Below are 6,000 nucleotides of genomic sequence, written 5' to 3'. Positions count from 1 at the left end.
GACTGTGATAAGGCATTGATAACAAAATTGTACTTGATGTAGGGGTTTCATTTCTGCATCTACTTTTTTCCCCCTATTTCTTGCATGTGCAATCATAAACCAGAACTTGGGTTATTCCAGTCCCAGAAATATTTTTAGGTCTGGGCTATGACCCAAAGGATCTCCCACTGTTAAGGCAAAGGGGAGTCCTGGTGGTGAGGGCAAGGGCTACCATGGGAGTTCCCTAAATTGTTACAGCTGTGGATTTAGGCAGGTTATAACTGTATTTACAGCAGGCTCCTGTCATAGGATGCAGAAGGGCACCCACCAGAATTTAACTCTGCATTCTTCAAAGCTCAGGTTTCTAGTAGTATCTTCAGGAAAACTCTGGGCTCTGTGACATTTTGTTGGCTTCAAAGCTTCAAGGCATGGAATTCTAAAGTTCCTCTCAGTGAAGTTCAACTGAGCAAGAAGGATGCAAACTTTACTTTTCATGATGTAATTACCCCAGTGAGAACCTGGGGGTACTCCCAACATTCAGTTTTCTCTTTTGAGAGCCCACGTCCCTTAATCCTGCTTTTTTTCTTATCCTGGATTCTTCAATGTTTTCCACCCTTAAAATCTAGGGGGTGCTAAGATCCAGCAGAGATTTGTAATTCCTTCCTGAATAATGTCACTACCTCTTTTTATTTGGTCATGGATACATAGGCTAATAATTTCTGCAGTTAATGGAATGACAGAACAAGGATTTTGTTCTCTCTTGTCTAGTAAATCCCACCAAACAAAGTTATATATATGCTGTGGGTATTACTTTTAATATTTAAAACTGTTGTAGCCACATCATGGGAGCTGTGTGGCATTAGAAGAATTTTCCAAAGGGTTGTTAAAATGAAGGAAAAAAGTGCCTTCAAAAAGCAAGCACCACTTTTTGCTTCATATAATAAAGCAGTGAAATTTAAAATGGCCCTAGAATGATTATTATTTCTTGCTGTAAATCTGCATAGATTTGTCTCTCTGAATTTTTTTATGCTATAAGGATTAGTTTACTGTCTGTGGACTGGATCCTTCTTGCATTACACATGTGACTAAATCTGTGGGGCCCAGTGGCCAGAAAGAAGGACCCAGAAAGGCATTAAAATAGTTTAGCCCATTCAGCTGCAAAGTCATCTTACACATAGTTTCCCTCTAACTGGTTTTGTGTATGTTATTGTCAAATATGAATCTGCAGAACATCTCCTGGTCAGGAATCTTATTCCCTTAGAGCAGTCAGCTGCTCTGCAGCCTTCCTCAGGGGCTGGTACATGTTGGGATCTCTGTACTCTTCTGTTTTCTAGGCAATAATTTTCACTTTATTCTCACCTTTAGTTTATGTGCTTTGTATGTTTCCATGACCAATCTTTATCTGTTTGTCCATTTTTAAGATACGTGCCTAATTTGCAAAGTTATCAGCAGCGTGCAATCACTAAAGCAAAACAAAGATAAAAATTAATCCAAGTTTACTTTATTGATGATATTCAAAGACTGTGCAAGTATTGGTCCTGTTAAGGAGGTGTAGGGATATTCTCACAGTAAATGAGCCAGGCTTAATTCTAAATGAATAGTTATGGAGCTATAAACTAAACCTGTGCACCCAAATAATTCAGCTTGCCAAGGATCACCATCAAAGTTTTGAATCTCTTTAAAAGTTATTTTTCAGAACATGGCTATTCTATCTGTAACTTCTATTGTACTGTTTGAAATGGAATCAGGCTGTGAACTCTGCCAACTCATCTTTCATGTGCCTTTTCCCACTGGTGTCTCTCTGCAGAATCAAGCCTGCACAGCAGAGTGTTTCTGTTGCCTTTTACATGTGGTCCTCGTTAAAAAAAAATACAATGCAGTTTAGCTGTGGTGAAATGACTTGATTTAAAAACAACAACAACGAAAAAACCTGGTGCAAAAAGTAAATATGTTTACTGTATCCCTTTCCATTCAGCGCATTTCCTTTTTTTAAGCTCCGTTTGTGTCCAACAAGACAGCCTCTTTCTCCAAGATTAACATTTCTTATGATTGTTCCTGACAGAGGATTTACTTTCAGAGGCCCTGCTAAGGATAACCAAAAAAGGGCATGTAGCAAGACACTTTTGGCAGCTCGCACGAATTTTCGGAGCTTTTTAGGTCTTGGTTTTCTGATGAGTGGCTTCCTGAGCATGCCTGGGGAATGACAGGCATCTCTGCAGGCAGGCTGAGCCCACCTTGGCTTGCGCGCAGCCATTGGCTGCCCATCGGAATAAATTGAGGACAATGCATTCCGCCGCCTGCCAATTGTAAACATAAGGGATATGTATTCACTTAGCATTGACTTTTGGGAGGGGCCAAGGAAAAGCTGCACTTTTATTGAATAGGGCTGTGTGTGTGTGTGTGTGTGTGAGGCTGCTGCTGTGCCTCTCTCGCTGCGCTCCTGCCCAAGCAGCCAGTTATTCATTTCCTTCCTACTAGAGCTGAGAACTTTGCAGCCAGAGGTAAGGAAGGGCTTGCGGGACGGGTTTGCCTGGGTTTGCCTTTGCCTTGCAGATGGAGCAGCGCCGGCTCGAACGGGCTGTGCGAGGCTGGCTCTGCTCTGCTCTGCTCCTCTCTCTCTGTGTTCCCCCTTTCCAGATGTTCGAGGTGATCTAAGGGAGATCTCGGGTGGAAGGGGATGCATGTCTGCTCACCCCGCTGTGCTGGTCCCACCACTCCAGTTTTGATCCTTTGGTGGGCTCGTGAGTGGAGCAATAACCTATTCTAACAACCCTTTTCTTTCTTTTTTAATTCCCTTCTCTTTTTAATTTTTAAATTTTTTTTAATGGAGGCATTCCAATGAGAGAGCTTTTAGTGTGTTAAGGTCTGGTGAATTCCTTTTAATTTTGCAACTTAATATGTGGACTTCCAGGGCAGCCCGACTGCAAAGGCAGTCTCGGGGTGTAACTGATACAGATACAGAGAAACTCTGCTTAATGTAAGTGATCTGATACTCGCTGAAGCAGATGTCCCTCATGGCAGCCTTTCACAGAAGTATTGTTGACAATAGATGGCATCAGTTTTTGTTTTCAGCCTCCAACATGCTCAGCAGCGCGTTGCCAGAATGTTTCTTGTGAAGTTGTCTTTCCTGTTAAAAGGGGGGGGAATTAAAGAATGTGCTTGGGTGGGACTGGAGCTCTTGGAAGTCTGGCTCTGTGTTTGTCAGAGTGCTGCTGGGGAGAGCTGGCTAGCAGGCTCCCCTTCCCAGCTCCTTTGACATGTTGGGACAGTTGGAAAGCATTGTGCAAGGCTGGCTGCTGATAGCATGATATTCTGCATAGCAGGGAATTTCTCAGGGAAAGGGCTGGGAAAATGAAGGGAGGGAGGGAGGAAGTTAGCTGCAGATGAATGCTTGGTAGCTGCAGACACTGACCAAGCTGCTAATCTCTGGCCAGACCTGCAGGGATAGAACAGATTGGTCTCATATGTCAAGTGTTGTTTGGAAGAATGAAAACATAACTGTTTTAAAATGACTTTTTTATGGAGTACTTGTTTTCAGAAGAGAATTTCTTTTCCGAGTATACAGTTTTTCTACAACTCTGCCTGAGAAGGCTTCCCCTGCTAAAAGGCAGACAGGAGAATAATTTGGGAAAATAACACATTCTCTCCTTGGCAGCAGCTCAAAGAAAATAAGGAGGCAGAGTGGGATTTTTTTGTAAGAGCCATGTATTTATTGTAATTTGTCTATTTTAGATAGCATACTGTGAATGATTGTGTTTGTATCATTTGCCATTGGAGAACCCTCAGACTCTGCCTCCATTCTTTTTCTGTCTCATTAAATGTAGCAGTAAGTCCTCTTCTGCAGCAAGTCTCATCTTTCTCTCTTGCCATTTAGACAGGATGAGACCCTAAAACTACACACACCAAAATCAGCAGAACAGACTCTTTTAACATAAATTACAAATGGAGCAAAGCCTTTAGTCCACTTGCTTCACTAAATTGGTGATAAGGTAAAGGTAATTTATAATAAGGTAAAGCAGGGCAGAACTTTTCTCAATATTTTTGAAGAAATGATAGGTCTGCCTTTTCTGGAGAAACTGCTTTGATAGGCACTGCATATGTTAAGGTAGACTAAGTCATGATGGGAAGGAAGAAATGCCAGATGACATGTCAGTGAACAACAGACTCAATTGAAATAATTTGTTTTTCCTGAAAACTCCTCTTTGTTGCCACTTGTAATGACAAGAGGATCAATTCCACAGCCTTCATTCACGGGATTAGTCCTGGTGAAATCAACACCATCATTAATGGATTCAGGGGTCCTGTGTACTCTGAATACACTTTGACAGTGAGTGATGTAAGCACTTTTAGGAGAATTTTCTACAACAGCTTCTTCCTGTACTCACAGCATTATTCTGGAATGGGGCAGAGAAAGGGGTCACTTCCCTTGTGCTTTTATTTCTTGTCCAACACTGATATGCACAATGCAATAATGACACTGAGAGATTTGAAAGGAAAGTGGGGAAGGGTGTAAGTTCCTCTGGCTGGCATTAGAGGGAAAATTGAAGTGCATTTAGATGGGAAGGTTTTTTATTGGTCTCATTCATGGGGGCCACATGTGGCACAGAGCATTTGCTCAGTCCCAGCACTGCTTATTCCACGTGGGGAGACCACAAAGGTGTAGGGCAAGGCTTTTCTCATGGCTGCCTGCTAGGACATGGCTTCTGTGCTGTGAAGATGCCAGGGAGGCTCTATCAGGAGTCTGACTGGAAGTCCTCCTTGTTTGACACTTCCCTTTGCACAGCTGGAGCAGCCCTGCCTGTGGGGCTGATCTTTTCACTGCAGAAAAGTGAGAGCCTGCAGGACTTCCTTCCTGCAGGACAAATAGAGCTTGAATGTTCTGGGACTGTGGAAAATACTCTGATTTCTCAGTAGTTGCTTACATGAGACCTATTCTTGTGGGCTGCCTGAGTTTTACTTTGTGTTAAAGATCAGTGGAGCTCTTAACCCCTATCTGCCAAGGGTGCAGCTTGGAACATTTGATCCCAGTGTGTGAGCACAGAGGGACAGGAAACCATATATGCCTAAGAATGAGGGGGCCAAGAGAGCATAACTGTCCATCTGCAGGGCTTGTCTGGACTCTCCTGGGTGTGGGAGAAAGCACCAAAAAAGGAACAGGGCAGAAGGGGAAGTGCAGTCCTGAGAGCATTTTGTTGCCTTTGAGAGGAGCTTTATGGGGAGTGTGCAGGATTGGGCTCCAGGTGCACAAAGCCTGAGGCACACAGGCCTGTGAGTGCAGAGAGTGGGAGCCTGCATTCAAAGCAAGCTTTCATTCTTTAAAAATTGTCTCCTCTTAGTAACTACCCCCTGGCAGCTTGCAAGGAGAAAGTTGCTGCCTTACTGCTTTGGGAGAGGGGTGTGTGCAGGGGATGGTTTGCTGCCTTTGAGCAGAGCTGCTGAGGGGTTAAAAGGGTGAGACAGGATTTGGGGGCAATGCACTGGAAGGAAATCACCTACCCCGTGTGTAGGCACCTCCTCTTGGGGTACTGCTCCTGCTTGGAAGGGGTAGCTGCTGCTTGTCTAGGGCTTGGCTGAGGCTGAAATTTGACTCAGAGGTATTTGAAGGTCATATTAGATCTGACCTCTCTGGATGAAACACCGAGGTCACAGGACTGTTGAACTATGTAACTTTTTTTTTTTTTTTTTTTTTTCCCTGATGCTTTTGTGGATTCAACTGGCCCAGCAGGGAAGGAGGCTCAGCACTCTGTAATTTGGGATCCCTCCCACCCCCGGGGGAGCTTGCTCCCGCATTTCTTGAAACAGATTGGCTCAACCAAAAGGGTTAGGGAATGTAACTCTGTTACTTAGCTGGTATGTTAGTGGGTGCTTTACATCCTGCTTTAAGGAAGTGCTCCTTTCCATGCATTTTTCATTTGGAACCTCCACCACAAACTGAGGTCTCTTCCCCTCTTCCTGCCCCTCAAGAGGGGAAAACTCTGTCCATGAAGCACAGGGCCACCTCCTGATCAGAAAAGTGCTGAA

The 6,000-nt window shown here is 43.9% G+C and overlaps 1 protein-coding gene across 6 annotated transcripts in view; it reads left to right on the top strand.

Annotated features, from left to right (window-relative positions):
• The first annotated feature begins 2,262 nt into the window (after nucleotides 1-2,262).
• Nucleotides 2,263-6,000, top strand: part of CALD1 (caldesmon 1) — a 173,647-nt gene continuing 169,909 nt past the window's right edge. For 2 of the 6 annotated variants that reach the window (XM_059848053.1, XM_059848052.1), the window contains exon 1: nucleotides 2,263-2,480. The gene's annotated coding sequence lies outside the window, so the exon portion shown is untranslated. The remainder of the gene's footprint in view (nucleotides 2,481-6,000) is intronic. The other 4 variants (XM_059848050.1, XM_059848049.1, XM_059848054.1 and 1 more) reach the window with 3 other exon arrangements.

Source organism: Haemorhous mexicanus, chromosome 5 (genome assembly GCF_027477595.1).
Source record: "Haemorhous mexicanus isolate bHaeMex1 chromosome 5, bHaeMex1.pri, whole genome shotgun sequence".
NCBI lineage: Eukaryota > Metazoa > Chordata > Aves > Passeriformes > Fringillidae > Haemorhous > Haemorhous mexicanus.
The sequence above is the reverse complement of the archived record's forward strand: the minus strand, read 5'-3'. Positions and strand labels throughout refer to the sequence as shown.